The 8819-nt window shown below is 52.8% G+C and overlaps 1 long non-coding RNA gene across 1 annotated transcript; it reads right to left on the bottom strand.

The window, feature by feature from the left end:
- Window positions 1-6968: 6968 nt before the first annotated feature.
- On the bottom strand, window positions 6969-8604 carry LOC128813792 (uncharacterized). Its single transcript, XR_008439181.1, has 3 exons — window positions 8587-8604; window positions 7936-8101; window positions 6969-7404 (listed from the first exon to the last, which is right to left on the bottom strand). It is a non-coding gene; the product is annotated as an uncharacterized LOC128813792 (long non-coding RNA).
- Between the last annotated feature and the right edge of the window lie 215 nt (window positions 8605-8819).

Raw genomic sequence — 8819 nt, 5'->3', positions numbered from 1 at the left:
TCCGAGACTGGGCTGTCACCTTTTGAAATGCTGTATGGGATGCCATATGAACATGGTATGCCAGTAGGGCATCCAAGGATAGAAGATGGACAGATACAACCACACCTCATATCTATAAGTAAAAATCTACAGGAATTGTGGAAACAGGGAATCCTGACACAAAATACCCCTTTAGGCTTCTCCATACACAGAATACAACCAGGGGACAAGGTGCTCATAAAAACATGGGAAGAGGTCCCATTAACACTTCACTGGGAAGGCGCTTTTCTTGTCCTCTTAACCACAGATACAGCCATACGAACAGCAGAAAAGGGTTGGACCCACGCATCCCGAGTAAAGAAGGTCGAGCCACGGGAAGAGACGGCAGAGTGGAAAATCACCTCTCCACCTGGGGACCTAAAGCTCACTTTGCGTCGACCAAGTAAATGACTGGTAGGGAGCCGATAAGGTGCACTAAGCCCGATTGTGAATGTTACCCATTTGTGCATTTCAAATGTGAGTTACTGTAACGAGGTTTGGGTCATACACTGTAGAAGGGGGTATTGGCCAAGGGGTTTGTGTGATAAGTGCCTGGAAGAAGAACTGTGCCTGACTAGCCGTATCTTAGAGCTTGCCACAAGACTGGGGATAATCGACGTAGATTCTGAAATTTGGTTTTGTGTGTTCCAAACCGGGATAAGGGAAAAATTGAAATCAAAGGCTCAAATTCTTGCTATCGAGTGCTGAAGGTTAAATAAAGTACGCTGCAGTGCAGACACAGTTAAACTGTCGAGGTGGGGTGTCTTTAAACGGAGGTGTGCAGCTCGGTGCAGGTATGACAGCACAGAAGACTATTCTTGCTGCCGAGGAGATGGCTTACTTCGCCACTGGTGGCACCCCAGTGGGCGCAGGCAGAGGCAGAGGAATAATAATAATCGTGGGGGTCCTGATCTACCTGAATCTGGTAATGTGCCTCAAGACCGGTACGCGTTTGAGGAACTTGCCCAGCACAGAGGTGCAAGGCCCCGGCAACGGGTGCGGGCACTGCATACAGACTGCCCAGAAAGAACACGGGGAATCGGAGGCTCCGACATCCCCAGTCCCAAAGAACTGCAGCAAGGGTAAGATAAAGGGGCACTGCCCCAGGAACAGCACTCAGCAGGGGAATAGCAGGCTAAAAGGAAGAACAAGGTGGTATACACAAAAGGTGACCCCTAAGGACGGGCGGTCAGAGCGCAAGGTACATAAAAGAAATACTGAACAGGTACCTGTCCCGATCTGTGATAAATGTAACCGAACAGTATGGACCGGGGGAAAAATGGAGTCAGTGTTTGTAGCATACTTTCGGGCCAATCCGTTATGCAATGACAATAACCAGTTGGGAATGTATGTTATGGGTGGTAAAACATACTGGGTGGGGAAGAACTTAAAGTATGAAACTAAGACGTCCCTCAAAGGTGAGCCGGTTATCTTGGACCTTTTAGAGGATCAGGATGACTGAGTTGGCTTGCAATATGACCGAATGTTCTGCTTTTCGAGGAACAAAGAGGGAGTGGACCCAGGGAGCAAAATGAAACAGCTATCACAGGAGCTGAGAAAACAGGAAGCAGAAATGAGGAAAAGAAGGATGGAGCAGGAAAGGCTGAGAACCCTAAGCGAGCAGTATGATCAGCTGGAAAAGCAGTATACCAGCTGGGGTTTACCTGCCTCAGATCAAAACCTATTTGTGGATCTGATGCAGGAAATCGCAACGGAATTGGGCTTATCTAATTGCTGGATCTGCGGGGGGCTCAAATCAGCGGAAAAGTGGCCTTGGAAAGGTGAGAGCCTAGCCCCAGAGCAACTCCTAAAATGGGATAATGCCAAAACCTCAAAAACAATTCAGAGACCTGAGGGTTGGGTCTTGGGCAAAAGAGTGATTGGGATGTTCTGCGTTAGCAGGGAGGCAAAGGAATACATTGAAATGGTAGGATACGCTCCATGTGTGTCCACTCTGACAATAAACTCCTCTAACAAAAGCAGAGTGTGGCAACCTGAGAACCCTACAGGGTACTGGAGCCAAGGAAAAAGAGACAAATGTGAATGGAGTGAAAAAATTGGACTTTGCTGGAACAAAAGCTCTGGAACTAACCCTTACCAATCCTTGGAGGAGTTGAGGGGGTTCTCAAACGAACGCAAAATCAAAAACGTCAGGTGGAAAGCCCCGAATGATTTGTATTGGATCTGTGGGAAGAAAGCATACAGCGAGTTGCCTCAGCGGTGGAAAGGATCACGTATAATAGGATTAATCAGACCTGCTTTCTTTACCCTACCTCGGTCAGAACGCAGCTCACTTGGGCCCCCCTTATACGAAACACTGAGCAGGAAGAGAAGGGAGGTAAAAAAGAAGGTCCCTGTTTTTGGTGGGGGTCAGACTTGGGGTGAGGAGGAGTGGCCCGCAGAAAGGATAATCGAATATTATGGTCCTGCAACATGGGCTCAGGATGGAAGCTGGGGGTATAGGAGCCCGATTTTGTTGTAAAATGCAGGCGAACCCAATGGGAAGAATGATGATGTCCGACTCAGTTCAGAAGGCTGAATGATTTCTTTATTTATTCTTTATGCTATAATACATTAATATACTATATAAAGGAGGCTACTAAAAACTACACGCTACTTTCTCTAACTACCATATCGAACTAACTAACAACTCGTGACCCTGTTCGCCAGAGTCCAGACACAGGTGGATCCGATTGGCCACCAGGTCCAAACAATCCTCACCAGCATCCAATCAAGCAATCACCCCAGGTAAACAATTCTCCAAGCACATTCCACATCAGAAAAACAAGGAGCAGAAACAGAAATTATTTTCTCTTTCTTTCTCTCAGTGTACCCCCATGAAAAATCCTGAGAGAGAGAGAGAAATGTGCTTGCCCCAGATTTATCTGTTAAACCGGCTGATAAGACTGCAGGCAGTGGTGGAGGTCGTTTGTAACCACACCTCAGACGCCCTTGAGCTGCTATCTAAACAACACTCCCAGATGAGGGCCTTTGTATATCAAAACAGCATAAGCCCTCGACTATTTATTAGCAGAAGAGGGAGGGGTCTGTGGAAAATTTAATGAATCGGAATGTTGTGTAGAGATTGATGACTATGGGGAAAGCATCAGAGGCCTGGCAACAGAAATTAAAAGGGGAGCACATGTTCCAGTACAAAAATGGAACTCCATACTCCAAGCATCCTGGTGGGATTATCTGTTTGATGGAGCATGGTGGAAGAAGGTAATACTCTTTATATTATGTTCAATAGCCGGGATCATACTCCTACCCTGCCTGATACCATGCTTTATTAGGTTGATACATTCCGTAGTACAGGGCACGCAAGCAGCAGCCATGCCCACAGACCCAGAATGTGCGATGGGAAAAAACAAATCAAGTATCAAAAATAATGAAACTGGGAGAGGAAAACGTACACCGTAGAGCAGCAGATGCTTTGGCCAGATTTGAAGAACAGATAAAAGGGGAAGGGGAGGTCTACAGACTGTATCAGGGAATTCCGAGGGAAGACTGGCATAATGAACCTTGAGGTAACTAAGATTTGAGAAATAAGATGATAATATAAAGCACCAGTAAACGTAGTTGTGTAGAAGGTAGAGAAAGCACGTATTAATATGTTTATATAGAAGGGGAGGGATTGTTCTATGTGTATATGATAATTCGTGCAAATAAAATTGTTGTATATTTTATTGCCATGTACTGTTAAGATATACTCTTATAAGAAGTTTTAAAACGCACATGCCAGTGACAGGGATTGCAACACAATGTCAAAACCACCTGGACAAGGGAGGGAGAACTTAATTTACAATCAAATGAACGTGGCCAGCCCGGAGATGGATCGTCCATCAAGGCGGTCTGAGGAACACCCGGGACGAAGAATACGCGATAAATATCTGAGATTGAGATAGCCGGAGCCATCGGGGAGATACGTCTCAATGCCGAATTCCGGGAACGCGATCATGGGTGCTTATCACTCTCCGGACGTGTTTTGTTCAACTTGCCACAGAGAAAGAACTCCACCTGAATATGTGCAGTCCAAAAAGGAAGAAAAGGGACTCTGCCTCGGGCAAGAAAAACCGTATAAAAATTGCTCAGGCAGGACAGTCGGCGTGAAGCATAGGGGACCCTCTGCTGGAGCGGTCAAGCCTGTGTCTCACCCAGCGCCGATACCCGGGCTCGGCCCTGACCTTTTTTTGGATAGTGGCTTTTCATTGTTATTCTCTAAATTTTTATTTGGACCAATTAATACTTTTTCTTTAATTAAGAAATTGGAGCATTAATTTATCGCAAGGACAAGATAGCAGAGAGCAATGTAAAAATCGGCTGAAAATAAAAGGAGGAAATGCTAAAGGAGTTATTTGTGCACATTTGGGGGTTTGTTTTTCTTGGGTGCAGAGCAAAATCAAAAGCTCCTAAATGCCCAAAAGATTGGAAATGTGGAATGTCCTCCATAGCAGAGTGTCAGACCTCTGGATCCCTAGAACAATTTTATCGTGCTGGAACAGTGGCAGCTTGAGCTGGTGCCTCTGGGGGACCCTGAACAAAGAACCTCTGGGCTTTTATACCCTCCCAGCTGAAGTGGGATAGTCGGGGTCTTCCTGCTGTGTCCGAGTGCCCGGTCACTGGCTGGCACCGCAGGTCCCCAGGTCCTCTGCTGAGCCATCCCTCTCCTACAGTCAAGTTCAGTCTGTCACATTTGGCTTTTCTCTCTGACCCACCACCAGGACCACAAGAGCACATCGTCCTGAGGATGTAAAAATGCCTGTTCTTGCTGGAACATTGCTGTTGCGTGACAGCCCTGCAGGCAGAGCGGGCAGCTGTAGGGATGTTGACTCGTTTCCCTGGTGCCAGCCATGCTGCATGCATCGGAGCTCCTGGCTGTTGGTGCTCGCTGGGACACGGCCCGGCCCGGCACCACGGGGAGTTACAAAGCGTCTTCAAGGAATCCCCATGTTATGGACAAATTCAATTGGGGAGGCTAATTATAGATAAATCAATTAACAAGAATTTATTAAGCAAGCGGTATTAAGCAAAAAACAGTGCTGGGCGGCCGGGGAGTTTCCACTCTGCCACGGCGCACCTTCCCCCTTTGACCTTTTTGTTTTTATAGTCCCCCCTTTTTTTCGGTTGACGTATTTTCTCTCGATGTACTCTGCGCCGGTGCAATTGGTTGCTAGGGGGTCCTTTTTCTCTCTGCCCTTGGTGGTCATGGGGATGAAGGCTCCTTATCTTCTTTGCCGGTTGTCCTTGGCCTAAAAGTTAGCTTGTATATAGTTAGTTACACAGTCTTCTGTGCTAGCTGCATTTGCACAATTCTTAAGCAGAATACTTGTTGTTTATCAAGCCCCCCCCCTTTTTCCTCCTCTTTCTCTTCTCACAGTCTGAAATTCTCTATTCAGTTTAAATTCTTATCTTCTTTCAATGTTCGTTTTGATGAACAAAGACCTTTTTATTACACCCACACGTTAAAGCACACGATTCAGCCTGGGATTTTAAGTTGTTTGTCAACTTAAAGAGGGCCTAAACAAGTCTGCAAGAGGCCTAAACAAGTCTCCTATGAATTCTCTCCGTGGCAAGTTCAGTTCCGTCCCCGAATGCCCCTCAGCGTTCCCAAGGCAGTGGCAGGAGCCGGGCGCTCAGCCGGAGCCCCGCTGGGCGGGAAGAGCGCGACACAGAGCGAGCCCTTGGTGCCCGGGATGGCCACAGGCCCGGGAGAGCCGGGCGGGCAGCGCCAGGGCCCTGCTCAGGGCTCCCCAGGCTCCTGTGGCATCGGTTCCGTCCCCTCGGGCGCTGAGCGGTGCCCGGTCCCGCCGCTCTGCCTGCGGGGCTGCCTGTGCCCGGCTCCGCTGGAGGCAGGGCCGGGGCTGCGGCCCCTGGGCTCGGGGTGCCGCCTGCCCGGAGCTCAGCACCGCCCGTGCCGTGCCCGTGCAGCGCGACCCGGCGGGGCAGCTCCGCCTCGCCCCCTCGCCACAGCCGTCCCGGCAGGGCGGCTGCCCCTGGGCCGCGGCAGCCCCGAGCCGGACGGGCCCGGGAGGGCCAAGCAGGGAAGCCGGGAGGGCTCCGGCCCCTGCGTGCCTCAAAAGAGACTCCAGCCCCACTGCCTGCAGCAGGAGGGACGCAAAGCACCGGCACGCTTATGAGAGTCCGCAGCCCTCTCCACATCTGAAATGAGACCCCAAAACCCCGTCACGGGCCTCAGCAGAGACCCCCAGCACCCTGCACACCGTGGGAGACATCCCAAGCCCCCTGCGTGCCTCACACAGGATTCCAAATCCCTTGCATGACTTACAGTGGACCCCCAGAGTCCTCCATGCCTCAGAGAGAACCTAAAATATCCCTGTGTGTCTCACAAGGGACCCTAGTCCCTCGTGCACCCTTTGGGGGACTCCAAAGCCCCCACGTGCCTTATGGGGAAGCCCAGGCCAGCTAGGCCAAGTGTTTTGACCTGGAAATCAAGTGTGATTGCAGCTGGCTTGCTGTGCCTCTGGGGCTGTTCATCAGCCCCATCAGGCCCCGAGGCCACACAGCCCTTCCCTTCCCTTCTGGCCCCCGCCCAGAGGAGCAGACCCTGTGCAGCACCCTGGATTGCTGATGGCCCATCAATTAGGTCCTATCAAGTGTGTGTTAATTAGGGAGGAGCTTTGTTTTGCCTGCTGGCATTGCAGGTCAGGCTGTGTCCCTGGAGATGTTTTTGATGGCTTCCCTCTTTTCCTGGGCATGCCACTGGAGGAGCTCCAGGCCCAGATGATCCCACAGAAGGAAATGTGCCCTCAGCCCAGGGACGCTCAGCATGGGCTCCCCCAGCCCCTCGGGGCCCCGCCGCTGCTCACAGCAGCCCCTGCCTGGCTCCTGCCTGCCCTCACCGTGGGCATCCACAGCTGCTCCTGGGCATGGAGCTCAGCCAGTGCTGGTGCTGGCTGGGCTTTGCTGGTGGTACCACCCGGACACGGGGGTGACAGCTCCATCTCTTTATTGCAACCGAAGTGGGGGCCATCACCTACCCTGGCAGGGGCGGGGGGTTACCTTCAATAGCGTTTAGGGGGCAGGGCCAGGGAGCTTAGGGGCAGAGGAGGGACCATGTTGGTCTCAGTTGGGGCTGGAGGGTGCTGGGCTGGTACCGGGGTCTTTAGAAGAACTGGGGAATGGGCTGGGACGGGACAGAGGGAGATCAAAAACGGGTGAAGGCAGCTTGGGGATACCCATGGGGAGAGGAAGTGGCAGTGGGATCTACAGGGTCTTTGGAGATTTCCTCGTAGACAGATCTACTGGTGTCCTCTTCTCAGAACTCCAGAAAGGGCTGACCAGGCCCTTATTACTGCTGGAGGTGCTCCACAAGCAGTCTGGGTGTGAGGGGAAGCCACTGCTTTCATCTCCTGTCCAGAGCTGCGACTATGGAAAGAGAGGAGAGCCTGAGGCCACCACCTGCCAGTGGCACACTGGGACCCTCCTACACAGCAGGGCCCAGAGCTGGCAAGGCTCCCCAGCCCAGCTGGAGCTGCTGGCACACCTTGGCCCAGCTGGACAGCTGCCCCCCAAGGCCCCGGCGAGCAGGGCACGGCTCTGGGCAGGCTCCCTGGCCAGGAGCGGGCCCCAGAGCGCGACTGCCTTGCAAGGGCAATCTCATCCCTGCTCTTTCTCCTCCCCACCTTGCCTCACCTCTGCCCTGTGCCCCTGGGGCTGCTCTTGGCCAGGCAGCCTCAGTGGGAGCCAGCAGTGGCTGCAGCCCCAGCGGGCCCCCCAGGACAAGGCCCAGCAATTAAGAGGCCAATGAAAGCACTGAGCAGCAGCAGAACCCTCAGCAGAGTTTTTTGGACAACCACAGACTGGCCACAACTCCACTGCAGACTCTCTGGGAACCTTTCCTGTCTATAAGAGACTTCAAAATAAGCTGTTTGAGGGAAAAAGCAACAAAGCACTCACCATTTTCTCTTCCAGGAATACCAGATTCTAAAGCAGCACAACATGAAGACAAGCTTCAAAAGAAGCATGCCTGCCATTAACTCTAGCGAGTAGCCTGTTCCATGACAGAAACCCCTTCCGATGCCCTTCTGGGAATCTGGAAGAGGTGCTGTGGTGCTGGCTGCATCTGTGGGAGCAACGGGGAGCGTGAGCCCGCGCTGTGCTGCACTGCTGAGCTGGCAGCACGGTGCATACGGCCAAACCCTTCTCTGAGCAGCCCCTGCCAGCCCTGGCCCTCCCTGCCCTGGGACAGCTCCCCCAGCCCCAGGGGACAGAGTCAGGCCCTGTCAGGAGCCAGTGCAGCCCCTGCCCAGTCAGGAGCCAGGGCTGGCTCTGGCCCTGGGCTCGCAGCAGGGCTCCCTCTCGGGGCTGCTCCCGTGCCTTGGGCCTCTGGGCACTCAGGGCCAGCTCCGGAAGCAGCTGCAGCGGGAAGGGCGTTGGTGCGCGAGTCCCGATTCCCCGGGGCTGTGAACGAGCTCCAGAGGCCTGGAAGCCGAGGCGCCTCCAGCTTTGGCTGCTGCCGGGCCGTGCAAGGGCAGGGCCTGGGGGAAGAGCTGCTGCCACACAGCCCCGCTGAGGGCTGAGCCCGGCTGAGCCCGGCACAGCAATTACCTCCTGTGCCTGTGCCTGCGCCTGGCATCGCCTTCCTCCCTGCAGCAGAGCTTGCCACTGAGCCACTGCTTCCTCCGGGATGTGCGTCCTTCTGCAGGGATGTTTGGTCCATCACTTGAAAAAGGAAGAGGCACAGCTGGATCAGATGGAAACATTCCCCATTGGAGAGGTGGCATCTTCTGGAGGCAATGCTTGTCAAAGTCACAGGTAAAGATCAGGAGAATGCCCAGGCT

This window comes from Vidua macroura, chromosome 13 (genome assembly GCF_024509145.1).
Source record: "Vidua macroura isolate BioBank_ID:100142 chromosome 13, ASM2450914v1, whole genome shotgun sequence".
Lineage (NCBI taxonomy): Eukaryota > Metazoa > Chordata > Aves > Passeriformes > Viduidae > Vidua > Vidua macroura.
This window is presented reverse-complemented; position numbering and strand designations above follow the sequence as displayed.